General features: G+C 49.0%; 1 long non-coding RNA gene and 1 pseudogene across 1 annotated transcript; one reads left to right on the top strand and one right to left on the bottom strand.

The window, feature by feature from the left end:
- The first annotated feature begins 617 nt into the window (after nt 1-617).
- LOC144612078 (uncharacterized) lies at nt 618-11,056 on the top strand. The gene is made up of 3 exons (XR_013549614.1): nt 618-983; nt 1,303-1,420; nt 3,678-11,056. It is a non-coding gene; the product is annotated as an uncharacterized LOC144612078 (long non-coding RNA).
- A 4,807-nt stretch (nt 11,057-15,863) lies between these two features.
- On the bottom strand, nt 15,864-17,035 carry LOC144612199 (protein FAM187B-like; annotated as a pseudogene).
- Nucleotides 17,036-20,024: the final 2,989 nt, after the last annotated feature.

Here is a 20,024-nt window from a genome sequence, read left to right on the forward strand (position 1 = left end):
TACTATATTTCACCTCGCACCTAAACCACTAAACCCCTTACCTCCACTAAACCTCACACCTCGTGACTAATCTCCTCATTCTTAAACCACACCTCAACCTAAACCTCACCTTGACTAAACCCCTGCCTCAACTAAACCCCTGCCTCGACTAAACTTCACCTCACACCCAATCCTAGCCTCGACTAAACTTTACCTCAACTAAACCTCCCACCTCACAACTAAACTCCACCTCACACCTAAACCTCACCCCTTCTAAACCTCACCTCAACTAAAACTCAATTAACTAAATTTCACTAATCCCCTTCCCTCGACTAAACCCCAACACCTCACTAAACTGCACCTCACCTTGACTAAACCCCACACCTCAACTAAACCCTCACCTCTGCTAAACTTTACCTCACTGAACCGCCTTGGCGAAACCCCACCTCACCTCAACCAAACCTCCCGACTAAACTTTACCTCAACTAAACCTCACCTCATCTAAACCTCGCTTCAACCAGAGGGGTGGTGTGTGAGAGAGAGAGAGAGAGAGAGAGAGAGACTGCCGGGGAGGGCTGACGTGCGTTGACGTTGACGCCGAGCCCCGCCCCCCCCCCCCCCCCACCCCCTGCGGCGCGAATGCGAAGATGGCGGGAGACTCGCGACGGGGCTCGAGCTGTCCACTTCAGGGCGACCGGTACTCGAGCGGCAGCTGCTGCAGTGAAGCAGCTCCCGCAATGGAATGGCTCCCTGCAGTGGAATAGCTCCTTGCAACGGAGCTGGTGTTGCAATGGAGCTGCTCCCGATGATGTGCATCAGCTCCCTGCTGTGGAGGATCTCCTGCAGTGGAGCAGCAGGTGCAGTGAAGCATCTCCCTGCAGTACAGCAGCCCCCTGCAGTGGAGCACCCGGCTGGCAGTGGAGCAGCCTGCTGCAGCTGCAGGGAAGTTCAAGCCTCCACCATCACCACAGGCAGCGTGTCCCATTATTGCAACCACCCTCTGGGTGAGTTTAATCTCATACACGTCCGTTTTATTGTTCTGTTAGTCTAGTCTGGTCTGCAGTTCCTTGTACCATCATCTTATTCTAATTGCTGACTCCAAATACTACGTTTTCTCGTCTGTTCTTGCACCATCAGAGATTTCCCCTTTAATCCATCAATCCACCCCAACCACTCTCTGCAACTGAAAAACAACTTGCCTTTTTTGCTCATTCCTACTCTGGTGAAGGGTCTTTGATCCCAAACTGAACTGGTTATTTTTACACAATTGTGTTGTCTAACCTGCTGAATGTTTTTTTAAATTTTCTTCTATTTTTATTTCAGATTTGCAGCATCTGCGGTTCTTTGCTTTACGCATTCATTTTGATGTTGTGACCTGCCAACAACGAATCAAAGGATATCAGACAGGTGGTGTTGTAATCTATTGGGATTCAAGTCAATAGTAAGTGTTTTATTTTGGAGATACAGCGGCGTGGAAACAGGCCCTTCGGCCCATCGAGTCTGCGCTGACCAGCGATCCCCACACACTATCATACACACACTCGGGACAATTTACACTTATACTAAACCAATTAACCTACAAAACCTGTTCATCTTTGGTGTGGGGGAGGAAACAGAAGATCTTGGAGGAAACCCACGCAGGTCATAAGTGATAGGAGCAGAATTAGGCCATTCGGCCCATCAAGTCTACTCCGCCATTCAATCCTGGCTGATCTATCTCTCTCTCCTACCCCCATTCAACTGGCTTCTCCCCATAACCCCTGACACCCGTACTAATCAAGAATCTGTCTATGCTTTATAAATATCCATTGACTTGGCCTCCACAGCCTTCTGTGGCAAAGAATTCCAAGATCCACCACCCTCTGACTACATAAATTCCTTCTCATCTCCTTCCTAAAGAAACGTCCTTTAATTCTGAGGCTGTGACCTCTAGTCCTCGACTCTAGTGGAAACTTCGTCCCCACATCCACCCTATCTTAGCCTTTGGCCAAGGTCAAGGGGAGAACGTACAAACTCCGTACAGACAGCACCCATACACAGGATTGAACCCAGGTCTCTGGCGCTAGTACTGCCCTATTTTATCTGCTCTGAACAGTAAGTTAGCAGAAAGCAGCACGTTAGGAAAAGTAATTCTCCTGAAATTAATCCAACAGTACAAAAATTGTTGTAGTTAATTGATATTTCATAACATGCAATGCAATATGTCACTGATAATCGTCTGGAACAAGTCTCCTTAATGTTTATTCACAAAATGCTGGAGTAACTCAGCAGGTCAGACAGCATCTCAGGAGAGAAGGAATGGGTGATGTTTCAGGTCAAGACCCGTCTTCAGACTGATGTCAGGGGGGGTGGGACAAAGGAAGGATATAGGTGGAGACAGGAAGTTAGAGGGAGAACTGGGAAGGGGAGGGGAAGAGAGGGACTGAGGAACTATCTAAAGTTGGAGAAGTCTATGTTCATACTGCTGGGCTGCAAGCTGCCCAAGCGAAATATGAGGTGTTGTTCCTCCAATTTCCAGTGGGCCTCACTATGGCACTGGAGGAGCCAATGACAGAAAGGTCTTAATGTTTGAACCTATTTCTAATACATTAGTCAGTGGGATGTATAAGAGGTAGCTGAAGTGAACAGTAAAATATTCAAATGTTTTAAATATTGCTGGTATCACTCAGTGTTTTAATATTGTTATGCTGCCTGGATTAGTGGGGATCAGCTACAAGGAGAGGTTGGAAACCCTTGGATTGTTTTCCCTGGAGCGTCAGAGGCTGTGGGCAGCCCTGATAGAAGTAAATCAAATTATGAGAGGCATCTTTGAGAGTAAATCAAATTATGAGAGTGAAGGTTGATGAAAGTTCAAAGACCGGAGGGTATAACTTTAAGGTCAAAAAGAGATGTTTAAAGGAGATGTGCTGGGAAAGATTTTTATTACACAGCGTAGTGGGTGCCTGGAACACACTGCCAGAAGTGGTGATAGAAGCTGATACAATAGTGATGTTTGAGAGGCTTTTGGAAAGGCACATGGATATGCTGGGATTGGAGGGATATGGATCATGTTCAACTTGGCATCATGTTTAGCACAGACATTGTGGGCCAAAGGGCCTGTTCCTGCACTGTGTTTCTGTTGTTGCTACAATGGAATATTGTTGTAAAGATTGATAATATTATGAGAAAGATAAAGCAAGTACAATATGTATTTGTGCCAGGGGCCTACCTGATCTCCCAGTTGCCAAACACTTTACTGCCCCTTCCCATTTCCACACTGACCTTTCTGTCCTGGCCTCCTCCATTGTCAGAGTGAGGCCAAACGCAAATTGGAGGAACAACACTTCATATTTCGCCTGGGCAGCTTGCAACCCAGCGGTCTGCAGATGCTGGTTTAAACCGAAGATAGACACACAATGCTGGAGTAACTCAGCGGGACAGGCAACATCTCTGGAGAGAAGGAATGGGTGACGCTTTGGGTCAAGACCCTTCATCAGTCTGAAGAATGGTCTCGAACCGATCAGTCTGAAGTAGGTTCTCGACCTGAAACGACACCCATTCTTTCTCTCCAGAGATGCTGTCTGACCCACTGAGTTACTCCAGCTTTTTGTGCCTAACTTCGGTTTAAACCAGCATCTGCAGGTCCTTCCTTCATACAACATGTGTTAATTGGGTGTATGGTGAGGTTGTGCTGAAACTGTGATGTTTGAAACTTGCAGACTGTGGAAGTCAGAGTACCAGTTGTGACTGAGATGTGGTGTTGTGTTGGAAGCACACAGCTGGCCTGGGACAGAACACATGCATTAGATGCATCAAGAAGTTGCTTTGGAGACGGTGAAGGACGTTCCCCCCGGTTACGGCAGGATTCCTTCCTGGGAACCGTTCCCAACATGCGGCCGTGAACAGAGCTCCCACACGGCAGAAGATACCTGCAGGCCCGCAGCAGCCGGTAAATCTATCCCATCGTCTCCCACACACTCGCTCATGTATATGTCAAGTCAAGTCAAGTCAATTTTATTTGTATAGCACATTTAAACACAACCCACGTTGACCAAAGTGCTGTACATCAGTTCAGGTACTAATAAACGAACAACTAAATGGCACATAAACATAACAGCACAATACATAAACAGTCCACAGCGCCCCCTCAGAGGGCCTCAAACGCTAGGGAGTAGAAATAGTTTTTGAGCCTGGACTTAAAGGAGTCGATGGAGGCGGCAGTTCTGATGGGGAGAGGGATGCTGTTCCACAGTCTTGGAGCTGCAACCGCAAAAGCGCGGTCACCCCTGAGCTTAAGCCTAGACCGCGGGATAGTGAGTAGCCCCATATCGGCCGACCTGAGGGACCTGGAGATAGAGTGGTGGGATAGAAGATTTTTGATATAAGGGGGGGCAAGCCCGTTCAGGGCTTTATATGTGATTAGGAGGAGCTTGAAATTGATTCTGTACCTTACTGGGAGCCAGTGGAGAGAGGCCAGGATCGGGGTGATGTGCTCCCTTTTACGGGTACGCGTCAGGAGTCTCGCTGCGGCGTTTTGGACCAATTGTAGGCGGGACAGGGATGATTGACCGATCCCAGTGTATAGGGAGTTGCAGTAGTCTAAGCGGGAGGAAATGAATGCATGAATGATTTTTTCAGTGTCGTCAGATTTGAGGAATGGTTTGATTTTCACTATGGTACGAAGCTGGAAGAAGCTGGCCTTTACCACAGCGTTTACTTGCCTGTCAAATTTTAATGCCGAGTCAAATATCAGGCCCAGGTTTTTGACGTGCGGTTTGACCAGGGGGGATAGGCTTCCAAGGCTGCCTGTTATCGTTTTGATGGAGTCGGGGGGGCCGAATAGGATGACCTCAGACTTGCTCTCGTTTAGTTGAAGGAAGTTCTGTGCCATCCACATTTTATGTCCTCAAGGCAGTGCATGGGGCTGATTAAATTTGACCGGTTGTTGGGTTTCAGGGGGAGATAAAGTTGTGTGTCATCCGCATAGCAGTGGAAAGAAATGCCGTGCCTTTGAATGATTTGGCCGAGGGGGAGCATGTATAGAGAGAAGAGAATGGGGCCTAGGATGGAGCCTTGTGGAACCCCGCAGGAGAGGCTAGCTGGGGAAGAGGAATAATTGCCTATGTTTATGGAGAAACTCCTATTTTTGAGGTAGGAAATGAACCAACTCAGGGCAGTGCCATCAACGCCAACCCCGTACCGGAGACGGTCAATAAGGATGGTGTGATCCACTGTATCAAACGCCGCGGTGAGGTCGAGAAGGAGCAAGATAGCACAGTCGCCAGTGTCGATGGCGAGAAGCAGGTCGTTGTGTACCTTCAACAAGGCAGACTCTGTGCTGTGGTGGGCCCTGAAACCTGACTGGAAATCTTCCAGGATTGTATTTTGGTGTAGGTAAGGCATTAATTGATTTAGAATTGCCTTTTCAAGGACTTTTGACAGGAATGGCAGTTTGGAAATGGGCCTGTAGTTGCTAGGTAAGGTGGGGTCTAAGTTAGGTTTTTTCAGGAGGGGCTAGACCACCGCGTGCTTGAAACAGGTTGGAACGGTGCCAGTGGCCAGAGAACTGTTGATGATAGAGAGGATACTGGGACCGGCTATTGCAATGACATCCTTCAGAAGGGTAGTGGGGACAGCGTCAAGGGGGCAGGTTGCAGGTTTCATGGTGGAGACAAGCTTTGCAAGGGAGGATAGAGTGATGGGTTGGAAATAGTCCAATTTAGATGAGCAAAGACCAGTGAGACAGCTAGGTCACGGGTGGGAGGGGAAATATTCATTCTAATGTTCTTGACTTTGCTGGTGAAAAATTTAGAGAATTCTTCTCACTTAGCAGGGGACCCAAACTAAGCTGGTACTGGGGGAGGGACATATGACAGAGGTAATAGTGCTAAATAGGATCTTGGAATTTTGAGAGTTTTTGGAGATAAGGTCAGAAAAGTAATGTGCTCTCTCAGACTTTACTGTTTCCTGGTATTTGAGAAGATTGTTTCTCAGAATTTCGAAGGAAATTTGAAGCTTATCAGATTTCCACCTCCGTTCTGATTTTCTGCACTCCCTTCTTAGGGCTCTGGTGGTGTCATTGAGCCAAGGCTGACCTTTGGGCTTAGGCTTTTTCATTTTAAGAGGAGCAACAGAATCCAGGATGGAAGAGCAAGTGGTGTTAAATAAAGAGATGAGATCCTCAGTGCTGAGATGGGGGGGAGAAGCCTCAATAGTGCAGATGTTGGGGGCAGCTATGAGAGCCTCGGAGAACTTACTGGCAGTCAGTGCATTTATGTAGCGGGAGTAGCGAACAGGGAGATGAGATAAAGGCAGAGATGCATCAAAAGTAATAGCGCTGTGATCTGATAGACAAGCCTCAGTAGTTTCAATATTGTAGATTGGGAACCCGGACGATAACACTCAGTCGAGTATGGACTGCACTTTAGTGTGTTCCTAAGCTGGGGACGACCTACACCTCATATAAGTCAACTCGGGGCTGGGCAACGAATAAAGACGAAGACAGAACAAATAAATAATGACAGGAAATGCTCGAAATACTCAGCCGGTCGGGCAGCATCTTGTGGAGAAAGAAACAGTTCATGTTTCAAGGCCGTATAGAAACGGGCCCTTTGGCCCAACTTTGACCATGCTGACCCAGATGCCTCCTCTACACTGATTCTATTTGCCCACGTTTGGCCCATAGTCCTCTGACCTTTCTTATCCATGTTCAAATGTCTTCTGAAAAATGCTTTTTCAGATCAATGACCGTTGATCAGAACTGGATGCAGTCAGATGATGTGGCCAGTTCTGATACAAACTGGAAAGGCTGGTTATCTGAAATTGTCCATATTAATGATGACCTCAAGGACTGCACCACACTCAGACGTGGTGCTGTTCCAAAAGATTTTGTCTGCTTCATTGGAACAATTTGAACGGTTTCAGTGGGGCAGCGGTAGAGTTGCTGCCTCGCAACGCCAGAGACCCGGGTTCTATCTTGACTATGGGTTTGTCTGTGACCTCTGTGGGGTTTTTTTCCGGGATCTTTCGTTTTCTCCTGCTACTTCAAAGACGTACATGTTTGTTGGTTAATTGGCTGGGTATCAATGTAAACTGTCCCTAGTGTGTGTAGGATAGTTAATGGGCAGGGATTGCAGGTCGGTGCGGATTCGATGGGCTCTCTAAACTAAACTGAACAATGTGGACAACATGCAACAGCCTAAAAAATCGGCCATCCAGCAGAAAACTCCCAAGTGCACCAGATTTATGAGTATTACTGGACTCTGACAACCAGAGTGGATCCTTTGGCATTTCTGGAGGATTCCTGAGTATCTGAAGTTCTTCCCAGGTCAGAACATTTGTGCGGCTTCTCTCCGGTGTGGGTTCACTGGTGTTGGTGGAGGTGCCTTGCCCATGTGAAACTCTTCCCCCATTCTGCACATTCATGCCGTCTCTCATTTGTCCATGTTTGAGTATCACCTGATTTTCCAATTCCACTCTTTCCGTCAGATGGTGTGAAAGGACGCTGCTCAAGTTTACATTGTGGATCTGTGTTCACTCTGGAGGAACAGGGTTGTCCAGCTGACGTTAGTCTAGAGGGTTCAGGGTGCCTTCGTAAGTGCCTTGTAAGGAACTCTGCCGTGGTAAATGCAACAGTGCAGTGACGGCAGGAATGACAGTCTCTTTGGGTCACTCCTGACTTGCCGCAACAATAAAAGGGTTGATTTATCAATCACCGAGTTGATGAACCCAGTACGATAACCAGACTGCATCACAACAGCCCCGATCCCAGCGATGCGGCACAGTCAGAATATCCCAGTGGCGGCACTTTATCCCAGTCGGTAGATGCAGTCTAGCGAGGGTCGGACATGCGGCAACGATACCCGTCCCTGGTCCCCAATTCACACAGGGAGTGGGAAACCATGGACCCATCCCTTATACCCCAGACTTCTCCACACAAAGTATCATCATAAAGAGGGAAATACAGCAAGTGCCAATATTAATACTGTTGGAAAACAAATAGTTACGCGAAGTAATTCAAAGGGAAAGAACTGAAATAATATAAAATGAAATAATATAAAGGAAATAATAACACTGAAAATTGGTGACCTTTTTCTGTGTTTCTGTTCAACACAGGCTCTCAGATGCACAGTGCAAGTTGCTGAATTTTTAAAGACATGCCCCGCACACGGAGCACGTTTCAAGGCAGGTGTCAGCTTTCTGCTGACGGAGATAAGGAATGCTCTTCCCACAGTGAGAACATTTGTACGGCCTCTCTCCGGTGTTGGTCCAGTGCTGTTGGTGGAGGGTCCCTGCCCCTGCGAAGCTCTTCCCACAATCTGCACATTCATGCAGTCTGTGAAACTCTTACTACAGCGTCTATCCTGTGTAGGTCCTCTGGTGTTGATGGAGGGAGCTGGACTCTGAAACCTTTCTTGCACACTGCATTTGCACTGCCTTTCTCCGGTGTGGTCCACTGGTGTAGGTGGAGGGTCCCAGCTCGTGTGAAACTCTTCCCACAGCCTGAACATTTACACGGCCTCTAGTCGTGGATCTGCTGATGTCACTGGAGATGATCTATTCGTGTGAAACTCTTCGTATAATCTGAACATTTACATTCAATCTGCCTCTCTCCGATGTGGATTTGTCGATGTTACTGGAAGGTCCCTGCCTGTGTGAAACTCTTCCCACAGTGTGAACATTCACAAGGCCTCCCTGTGGTGTGGGTCCACTGGTATTGCTGGAGGTGATCTATCCGTGTAAAATTCTTCCCAATCTGTGCATTTAAACGGCCTCTCGCCAGTGTGCATCCACTGAAGGTCCCTGTTCACTGAAACATTTCCCATGGTCGGCTTTTTTATGGCTCCTCCTGTGTGGATCCACTGCTGTCATTGGAGGTCCCTGCTCAGTGAAACGTTGCCCAGTCTGTGCATTTATGTGGCCAGTATGGATCCGCTGGTTTTTCTGGAGGACCGCTGAGTATGTGAAGCTCTTCCCACAGTCAGAACATTTGTACGGCTTCTGTTGATGAACACAGTGCGATAACCAGACTGCATCACAACAGCAGCGATCCCACACAGTCAGAATATACCTCTTCCCACAGTCAGAACATTTGTACGGTCTCTCTCCAATGTCGGTGGAGGTGACCTGCGTGTGTGAAACACTTCCCACATTCTGCACATTCGTGCCGTCTCCTTTATTCGTCCTTGGATATCACCAGATTTCCCAATTCCATTCCTTCCATTAGATGGTGTGAACAGACTCTGCCCACATTTACGTTGTGAATCTGGGTTTCCTCTGGAGGAAGAAGGTTGTCCAGCTGGTGTTGGTCTGGAGGGTTCAGGATGCCTTCTTAAGTGCCGTATAAGGAACTCACAAAATTCATTTTAACATGAACATCCACCACAGTGACTCCTCCACATTCCTCACTGTGATGGAAGGTGAAAAAAAGTTCAATCTCTTCCCATCTTTGTCCTCGCGCGGTCGGGGGCCTCACGCCTTACGTTGACGGGACAATCTTGACTCCCGTAGCCGGTGGTCGGGGCGATCAAGCTCCTGCATCGGGGGAGGGATCTCGGTTCCCCTGCGCCGAGCAATCGACTCTGGGTCGGGGCTAGTAGAAGTATTTCAGAATATAATACTACCATGATGCAGATGCTGTACAGAAGATGTTGACAAAAATACTTTTTCCAAAGTTACACTTCTGAGGAAGCATTCAAAATGTGAGGGATTAACTAGCCAATTTGTAAAGAATCCCTTCATGATGTTTGTATTGGGTCACCATGAATATGTTGGGGGTAAGATGGCGCCGTTTAGTTCAAAACACTTTCACATCCTTGATAATGCCTGAATGTACACAGCAAAGAGCCTTGCCTAAATTGGACATGAACCACACTCTCCTCAAATCTCTGTATTTTACAAATAATCAAGGTCGGATTCCAATGTGACAAAATTACAGAAGTGAACGACAATTGTTACGAAAAGTAATTGTGATTCATTTTTAAAGAAAAATCAGTCCATGAGCGAACACGTCTGTGCTCTTGAACCAAAGGCTGCATTGTTCCACCATTGACCTGGCTGCCAATGCACCGTGCCATCACTAAAATGCTCCTAATGAAATATGGTTGCTCTGAAGAAGTAGATTGGTTACTTTGGACATACAAAGGTAATCCTCATCGTGGAGCTCCCGTTCTTCTGTGTAAATTATCCTCTCCTTATTTCTTAAATTATAACTTCTCTTTTCTGCCTCTTTAGTCGTTTCCACGCTTGTAGATCCCAAAGTCTTTCTGGTGGAGACTGTTGTACTTCGTGGTCTGTTATACCTTTGTTATGACCCTGGACTGACCACAAGTACACGTGCTTAAAAGGTTTAAAGGCTGGAGCTTAAATCCAGGCTGTTTATTCCATGGCCACCTGGAACCAGAGTGGCCACCAAATCACCTCATTCTCTTATGTACACGTTACTACACAGGCAAACAAAGTAGTCCTTGTGATACAACAAAAAGTAGTCCTTACAATATCACAACAGAGACAACTATGTACTTTGGACATACAAAGGTATTTGTCATAATTTGTTTTAAAAAATCACTTCATGATATGTGCAATGGGTCGCTATAAAGATGCTGCTGTTTAATTCAAAACACCAGCCGAATTCAGCTGCGTGGATATTTCTAAACTTCAGGAGAGTAATCCTGACCAGAGAGTATAATTATGATTTGATAATAACCAGCATGATGGAATGTGGAGAGCATGTTTAATGGTAACAGTGCTGTGGTGCATGGAGTCATCTCCAAGAAAAGCGTTTTGAAGGATAAATGTAACAGTATTATGTGAATTAATGATGCATTTATAACATGGCAGATTAATTAAGACCATGCAAAGAGACAAGAAATTTAATAAAGCATACAATACCGAATAGTGATTTCATGGTTTGTATCTAAACTGAACTTTATCAAATGCAAGACAAGGTTGAGTTGGCCCTAATAATATAATGTTCCATGTGAGCAATTGTGATGAATAATTTTAGCTCAGGAAATCATTTTGTGGAATATGAGAGAAGGTAAATCTCAGAAACCATGTTGAAATGACAGGAATGTACATTGAGCTGATGAGTGGTGACGTGAAATCAGAAACTTGAGATTTATCTGAAGTCATTTACTGATACAGGTATGTAGGTTAATTGGCTGGGTAAATGTAAAAATTGTCCCTAGTGGGTGTAGGATAGTGTTAATGTGCGGGGATCGCTGGGCGGCATGGACTTGGAGGGCCGAAAAGGCCTGTTTCCGGCTGTATATATATGATATGATATGATATGATATATATAAGACCAGATTGCTTAGATTTGGAAATTAGATGAAACATTATTACAGGTAAACAAAAGTAACTATTTAAAGGCAATGATCAATCCAAGATAATACCTTAGAGCAAGGCACCTGCAATGTTTTCAATAATACTGCTGATTAGAAGGTAAATGGTAAAACAATACACAAGATGTCCACAAAATTACATAACAGGAAAAGATAAAAGACAAGAGGTTGAAAAGAGAATAAAATCTCATTGTTCTTTCCCACAATGTACCACACCAGTTTGATGAATATTTTCTGTAATGTAAGTTAGTTACACTGTTCATAGTCCTATATTAATAATACACAAAGCAATACTCTCTTACTTTCACGTCCTTTACAAATTGGACATGAACCACACTCTCTTTAATCATTCACTGTCAGTTTACCAGGAAAAATATCAGATTCCAATGTATAACAAAAGTTCAGAAGACAAAATCAAACGTTAAGTTAAGTAATTGTGATTAATGTTAAAAGAGAAATTAGTCCATGAGCGAACACAAGTATGCTCTCTTGAACCATTCCTGTCATTTTTCTACCATTGCCCTGCATACCAATCCACCGTGCCATCACTACAATACTCTGAGAAGGAGCAGCATCATCTTCCCCATTCCCAGGCCCCCAAGAGGACATTTATCACAATCACAATTATACCTTATTAGCCAAGTATGTTTTGCAACATACGAGGAATTTAATTTGCCATACAGACATAACAATAAAAAGCAACGGGCCACACAAAATACATTTTAACCTGAACATCCACCACAGTGACTGCTCCGCATTCTTCACTGTGATGGAAGGCGAAAAAAAGTTAAATCTCTCCCTCCTTTGTTCTCCAGGGGTCAGGAGTCTCTAACCTTCCGTCGATGGGATGATCTTGACTCCCGTTGCCGTTGGCGGGCCTTCCTTATCGGGGTGATCGAGCTCCGGCATGGGGGGGGGGGGGGAGGGGGATCTCAACACCCCCACGCCCGGCGATCTACCCTGGGTCGGGGCTTGTCGAATGTCGTGCAGCTTGGAGCTCCGAATTTGTCTCAACCCTAGACCGCGAGCTCCTGATGTTAAAGTCCGCATCTGTGGAATGCCCTGCCTCAGAAGGATCTGTGGAATGCCCTGCCTCAGAAGGCAGTGTAGGCCAATTCTCTGAATGCATTCAAGAGAGAGCTGGATAGAGCTCTTAAGGATAGCAGTCAGGGGGTATGGGAAGGCAGGAACGGGGTACTGATTGAGAATAATCAGCCATGATCACATTGAATGGTGGTGCTGGCTCGAAGGGCCGAATTGCCTACTCCTGCACCTATTGTCTACTGCGGTTGGAGCTTCGATCCCAGGCAAGGAATCGGCTTCGATGGTAAGTCCACGCCCCGCGGTGGGGCTCAAAGTCAGTCCCAGGCAAGGCCTCCAGCTCCACGATGTTGGGTCGCAGAGCGACTGGAGATACGATCCGGAAAACAATCGGATCTCCGGCAAGGTAAGAGATTGTCCCACTGCATTCCACCAGCAGTTTATGCTTCGAAGTTTTACACGTTCATAAGTTCTAGGAGCAGAATTAGGCCATTCGGCTCATCGCGTTTATGCCGAAATTCAATCATGGCTGATCTACTTCTCCCTCTCAACCCAATTCTCCTGCCTTCTCCCCACAATCCCTGACACTCGTACTAATAACAAATCTGTCAATCTCCACCTTAAGAATATCCATTGACTTGGCCTCCACAGCCGTCTGTGGCAATGAATTCCACAGATTCACCACCCTCTGACAAGAAATTCCTCCTCATCTCCTTCCTAAAGGTGCATTTTTTAATTCTGAGGTGATCGCCTCTGGTCCGAGACTCTCCCACTAGTGAAAACATCTTCTCCACATTCACTCTTTCACTATTCTGTATGTTTCAAAGAGGTCCTCACTTATCCTTCTAAACTCCAGCGAGTACAGGCTCAGTGCCATCAAACGCCCATCTTATGTTAACCTACTCATTCCTCGGATCATTCTCGTAAGATCGCCTCAGGACTCTCTTCAACACCAGCACATTCTTCCTGATATGGTGCCCACAACTGCTCACAATGCTGCAAATGCGGCTTCACCAGCACCTTATAGATCCTCAGCATTACATCCCTGTTTTTGTATTCTAGCCCTCTTAAAATAAATGTTTGCATTGTATGTGCCTTCCTTACTAGCGATTCGACTTGCAAATTAACTTTTGGGAATCCTATACCAGCACACTCAAGTCCCTTTGCACCTCCGATTTCTGAATTCTCTCCCCATTTAGAAAATAGTCTATGCCTTTATTCCTACGACCAAAATGCATGAGTCCAGACTTTGTTAGGCTGTGTTCCATCTGCTTGCTGCAGATTCCAGCTTTTTTAGTTTTTTAGTTTAAAGATACGGCGCAGACACAGGCCCTTCGGCCCACCGAGTGCACACCGACCAGCGATCCCCACACATTAGCACTACCCTACACACACTACGGACACATTTACATTTCTACCAAGGCAATTAACTTACAAACCTACATGTCATTGGAGTGCGGAGGAAACCGAAGATCTTGGAGAAAACCTAGGCAGGTCATGGGGGAACGTACGAACTGTGTGTAGACAAGCAGACAAGCCTTCCATGATTTGATACTTTACAATGAAGACTTATCATTCTAATCTCCAGCAAGTACAGGCCCAGTGCCGTCAAAAGCTCATCGTAAGTTATCCCACTCATTCTTGTAAACCTCCTCTGGACCTTCTCCAGAGCCAGCACATCCATCCTCATATACGGTGCCCAAAATTCCTCACAATACTCCAAATGCGGCCTGACCAGCTCCTTATGGAAGATGCGACCCCTGACCCAAAACGTAGTCTGTCCATTCCACACTGTGCTGTTTTTACCCAATGAATTCCTCCAGCGCGTTTGTTCTTTTTTCACATAACCGCATATTACGTTGCAGCATGGAGAATAGGCACATATTAGTTACGATATGGAGGAATGTAGATTCAATGTAATGTTATTGGGATACTGGACAACATTTGTGTGGTTACAACAGGTGCAGAATGCGAGAGAAAAAGTCAATTTTATCTGCCGAGATGAATCCTGAACCTGAACACTGCGTTAAGATGTCCACTAAATGTCATGCACACTGACACACACAAACATGAAAACATGCAAACACACAGACACACACACAGGCGGAGATTGGCACTGAACCTGTGTCTCTCGGTTTGAGAGTCACTGGCTCTACCCGCTATGCCAAGGTGTCTACAGTAAGAGAACAGGGTCTCCACTAATGAGTGGAGGGAAGAGATCTGGTTTGAATGGCCGAATGGCCACCTCCTGTCCCATTTCTTCTTAGCCAGCAATAAAATTGTAACCTCAATTAACCACGCACTTTAACATGAGACAACTTTAATTAAATAGAAGGCATTGTTGCTCTGTTCAGACTACTCAACTCAGTGTGCGGCGGTTTATGAAGGCGTGAGTTAATGGCTTTGGGATAGCAGGGAGTGTCACGTGGTTTGATTCAATACTGTGGCGGGAGAGTCACCTCTTTACAGCTCCAGAGACCAGGGTTCAAATCGGACTTCCGGCACTGTGTGTGTGAGTGTGGGTGTGTGTTTGTGTGTGTGGATGTGTGAGAGTGTGTGTGTGCGTGTGTGTTTTGCTGGTTTTCGTCGCGTTTCTGTACACCTACTGCGCCCAGGTGCAGCGCCGCCAGGTCGTGCACTGGTAAATCCCCACCCTTTACACGTACACCCTCACTTGCACCAATATCACAGCAGGCCACTCACCCCCTCCGGGTGATAGTATCCCAGAGCATGTGTGCGTGTGTGAGAGTGTGTGTGAGTGTGTGCGTGCGCGTGTGTGTGTGGATTTGTGTGTGTGTGTGGATTTTTGTATGTTTGTGCGTGTGCGGTTGTGTATGGGGATTTGTGTGTGTGTGTATGGATTTGTTTGTATGTTTGTGTGTGTGTGCGCGCGTGTATTTGTGTGTGAGTTTCCATCGGCTGCTTCGATTCCTTCTCCATCCCCAAACAAGACATGCTGGTGTCGGTGAGGTTATTAGCTGCTGCAAAATATCGAACAAAGAGATGGGGCTGGGGTTCACTCACCTGTTCAAGTGTTAGGTGAATACTTGTGAGGCAATGCAGGGAAGGTATCTGTGCGGTGGCTGATTGGGTGGACAAATGCCGGAGATGGGAAAAGATACAAACGGCTGTCAGATAACGAGGGGGTGAAATGTAAAGCCAGAGGGAGTGATAGAGGTGAGATGGGGCGGGGGGGGGGGGGTAGTGGGTAGTGAGTGATATTGGGAAAAAGAGGGGAATAAATTAGTTGATTAGTACCGATGCCAGGGGTTACGGGGAGAAGGCAGGAGAATGGGGTGGAGAGGGAGATAGATCAGCCATGATTGAATAGCGGAGTAAATTTGATGGACCGAATGGCCTAATTCTGCTGCAATAACTTATGAATGTATGAACTCACGTAATGAGGGGAGCTGTTTGGAAATAGAATGCAGATTGCTCTGGGATAGTATCACCCGGAGGGGGTGTGTGGCCTGCTGTGATATTGGAGTAAATGAGGGTGTACGTGTAAAGGGTGGGGATTTACCAGTGCACGACCTGGCGGCGCCGCACCTGGACCTTCTCGGCGTCCTGCGTGTCCACCACGTAGTAAGCGAGGGTCCTGTTTCCCGACCTGCAGAGGTAGGTGTACAGAAAGGTGAGGAAAACCAGCAGCACAGATACCAAGGCGATGGCAGTCAAGGCGTACCAGACGAAGCGCATGGCGCTGGTCTTGGCCGCCGCCCTCCTCTCGTTAGGCTCCAGCACCTTCAGGTGGAAAGATCCAGCCAGTTCATCAGAGACGTAGCACCTGTAGACCCCCTCGTCGGCTTTCTGGACGCCCTTTATGTTGTAGACGATTCGGCCCATCACATCGTCCAAGGCGTGAGTGCTACCCAAGCCGTCGGGAGAGATCCGCCCGCGAAACGTCGGTGGAATTTCTCCGCACGACACCGGTGTGCAGACCGAGGCGTCAGGGCACTTGAAGCTCACGTTGCCGTTGACCAAGTAGGTGTCGATCAGGAGGACGACGGACAGTTGCAAAGGCACGATGGTCGCTCGGGACTGGCCGGGCGTAACAGAAACCCACTCGCCTCCTCTCCGCCGGGACCCCGCACCGGTCGCAGTCTTCCCAGGCGTTCCACACGGGGAACAGCTCCAAGTGCCGGCCTCCTACTTCCAAGAAACGATTGGGGAGCGAGGAGACGCCGATGGATTTGCCCGAGATGTGGACCTTCTCGGCGTCCTGCGTGTCCACCTCTAGTAAGCGAGGGTCCTGTTTCCCGACCTGCCGAGGTAGTCGCCCGAGTCCCTGACCATGGCGGACCTGATGAACAGATGCGGCCAGGATAACATGCAACGGGCCCGGAGATCCAAGAGCGCGTCCGCGTTCAAGGTGTCATCTCCAGTCCCAGCGAGGACCACTGTCTTCGTGTCGGGCTCCGTGGTGTTGTAGTAGACCCAGGCCACGCCGCCGGGGTGGCTCGACCCGTTGGGACAGAGCAAAGTGGCTGGGTTCTGGGTGAGGAAGATGACTTGACACGGCCAGTTGGGGTAACAAGCCACCGAGGTCCCACCCCACGCCTGCCGGGCGACGGTCAACAGCAACAGGGCGATTGGAAGAGTGGGGGTCCAAACCGACCAGGCGTCCATCCCGCGGCGCCTGATGGAGAGAGGCGTCCCCCGTCTCCACGCCTCATCTCCTGGAGACCGCAGTGACGTGTAGAACGAGTCAACAATGGGGCCGTCGTTCACAATTCCACCCGGTTCGGTCCCGAGCCAGAACGTTGCGTCATCCGATTCTAAAAGAAAAGACTGTGAATGATCGCTGTTCCTTCTAAAGCCCCGGGGCCACAGTTTAAGATTAAAGGGTCGGCCATTTAAAACGGAGATGTGAACCTGTGGAATTCTCTGCCTCAGAAGGCAGTGGAGGCCAATTCTCTGGATGCTTTCAAGAGAGAGTTAGATAAAGCTTTTAAAGATAGCGGAGTCCAGGGATATGGGGAGAAGGCAGGAACGGGGTACCGATTGGGAATGATCAGCCATCACAGTGAATGGCGGTGCTGGCGCGAAGGGCCGAATGGCCTACTCCTGCACCTATTGTCTATTTCCTATTGTGTATTCCGGCAGTTCTCACCTTAAATGGGGTACAGTGAAAAGCTTTTTTTTATTGTGTGCCATCCAGTCAGCGGAAAGACAACACGTGATTATAATCCAGACCTCCCAACATTTGATTTTAGTAATTCAGAAATTTATATCAAAATTCATGATATGCAACTTTTGAGCAAAAAAAGTATACACGCCAAATGCGCGTACGCGTTGCGTTACATTCATGTGTGAAAAACAACTATTATTTCTAACAGTCTGTAGTTCTTGGACCACATGTACAATGTCAGGCCTATCATGAGTACATTCTGCTATTTATAGAAAGGTTATTCAACAGAAATACTTTTTACAACACAACGAAAAAATAGTTTTGTTTTCTCTATTTTGTTTTTTCCTTAGACAAAATATATGACAAAGTTTCATTAAAAAAATACACATACCTAATTTCATTGAAGACATACTTGCTCCAGTGGTTTTCAACAGCAAATCACAACAGTACATGTCCCCCCAATCCCCCACTCCTCCCCACTAAAAAATCCCCCCCCCCACTGTCACTCTATCCCCACTCCCGACTCCCCCCGTACTCCACTCCCCCCGACTCCCGCCTCCCCTCTCACGCCTACCCCCCTACTCCCCTTTCCCCCCCCACCCCCCTCCCTCCCCACCTCCCCCCCACCTCCCCCCAGACGTGGGACTAGCATTGATGGCTGTTGTGGGCGAGTTGGTCCAAAGGGCCTGTTGCCGCACTGTATCAATCTATGACACAGGTGTCAAATACAAGGCCCGCGGGTCGAATGCGGCGCGCCACGTCATTTTATGTGGCCCGCGAGAGCTTAATTGTCATTGGTCGTATATCTTTTAAGTTACAGACATTTTTAACTTTCAAACTTTCATTTCTCAACACATTTTTCCAAGTTGCTGTGCGTCTGACGGCACGGCCTCTCCTCACTCGCACACACAAGATGGACGCCGTTAGCGGAGCCGCCCGCCCGCAATCACCGCCTCCCCTCTCCTCACTCTCCTACACCCGGGGGACACTGTCTCCCGAGCAGGAGGGAGATGGTCGGACTGATGGTCCTCATCCTTCCTTTCCGTCCCTTCAACCCACGCACGGCGTCCTCAAGTCCCCCCTTCCACCGATGGCGGCGTCAACGAGGGCCGCTGCCACCGACGGCCCGTCGCGCCTTCAGACTGCGCGCCTCCCGCAGCGCCTCTCTCCTCTCGCGACGCTCCCAGAATCGCCCCGCCCGCCTCGAGTAGTCCCACTTCCGCTCCCCACTTCGAGTAGTCCGGGGCTCCCTCCTCCCTGCACGCTCCGTAAGTGCCTTTCGCCGCCAACGGCTCCACGGAGGGGAGGGGAGTGGAGTGGACGTGGGGCCGAGTGGGGGGAGGGAAGGGTGGGGGGAGGAGAGAATGGGATTATGGGGGTGGGGGGAGGAGAGAGTGGGGGAAAGGGGGTGGTGGGGAAAGAGGGGGGAGAGTGAGAGTGGGTGAGGAGAGAGTAGGGGGGGAGTGGGACTGGGGGGACGACAGCGGGGATGGTTGGGGGAAGAGAGGGTGGGGGTGGTTGGGGGAAGAGAGAGTGGGGTGGTTGGGGGAAGAGAGAGTGGGGGTGGTTGGGGGAAGAGAGAGTGGGGGTGGGGGGAAGAGAGAGGGGGTGGGGGGAAGGGGACAGTGGGGGTCAGGGAAGAGTGGGGGGGAAGGTGGGTGGGGGAAGGGGACAGTGAGAGTGAAAGGGGGAGGAGGGTGTGGGGAGGAGGGAGGGGGTGAGGGAGGAGGGAGGGGTGAGGGAGGGGGTGAGGGAGAGGGGATGTGGGGGGTGGTGATGGGAAGAGAGAGTGGGGGTGGGAAGGAAGGGGGACTGTGAGGGTCAGGGAAAAGGGGAGAGTGGGGGGAGGGAGGGAAAGGTGGGTGATGGGGAAGGGGACAGTGAGAGTGAAAGGAGGGGGAGGGTGGGTGGAGGAGAGAGGGAGTGTGGGGGGAAGGGGGTGGTGGTGGGGGGAAGAGAGTGGGGGGTAGGGGGGAAGGGGGACAGTGGGGGTGGGGGGGAGGGGGACGGTGAGAATGCAGGTGGGTGGAGGGGAGGGGAGGGTAGGGATGGGAGGGGGTGAGAGAGTGGGGGAGGGTGAGGAGGGGTGGAGGAGAGAGTGGGGCTCGGGAGGAGAGAGTGGGGCGTGAGAGTGGGGCTGGGGAGGAGAATGGGGGGGTGGGGGAGGAGAGAGTGGTGGAATGGGTGGTGGAGGAGAGTGCGAGTGGGGGTGGGAGGGAGAGTGGGGCTGGGGAGGAGAGAATGGGGGGTGGGGGAGGAGAGAGTGGTGGAATGGGGGGTGGAGGAGAGTGCGGGTGGGAGGGAGAGTGCTACTGGGGAGGAGGGTGGGGTGGGAAGGAGGGAAGAGTGTGGGTGGGGAGGAGGGTGGGGAGAAGGAGACAGCAGGGGTGAGGGGGAGGAGGGGGTGTTGGTGGGGGATGAGAGAGTGGGGGTTGGGGAGAAAGGGGACAGTGGGGGTCGGGGAAGATGGTAGAGTGGGGGGTAGGGAGAGGAGGGCTAAGGAGGATTGAGTAGGGGGTTGAGGATGCTACACCAATACAGGAGAGGCT

This window comes from Rhinoraja longicauda, chromosome 43, assembly GCF_053455715.1.
Source record: "Rhinoraja longicauda isolate Sanriku21f chromosome 43, sRhiLon1.1, whole genome shotgun sequence".
NCBI lineage: Eukaryota > Metazoa > Chordata > Chondrichthyes > Rajiformes > Arhynchobatidae > Rhinoraja > Rhinoraja longicauda.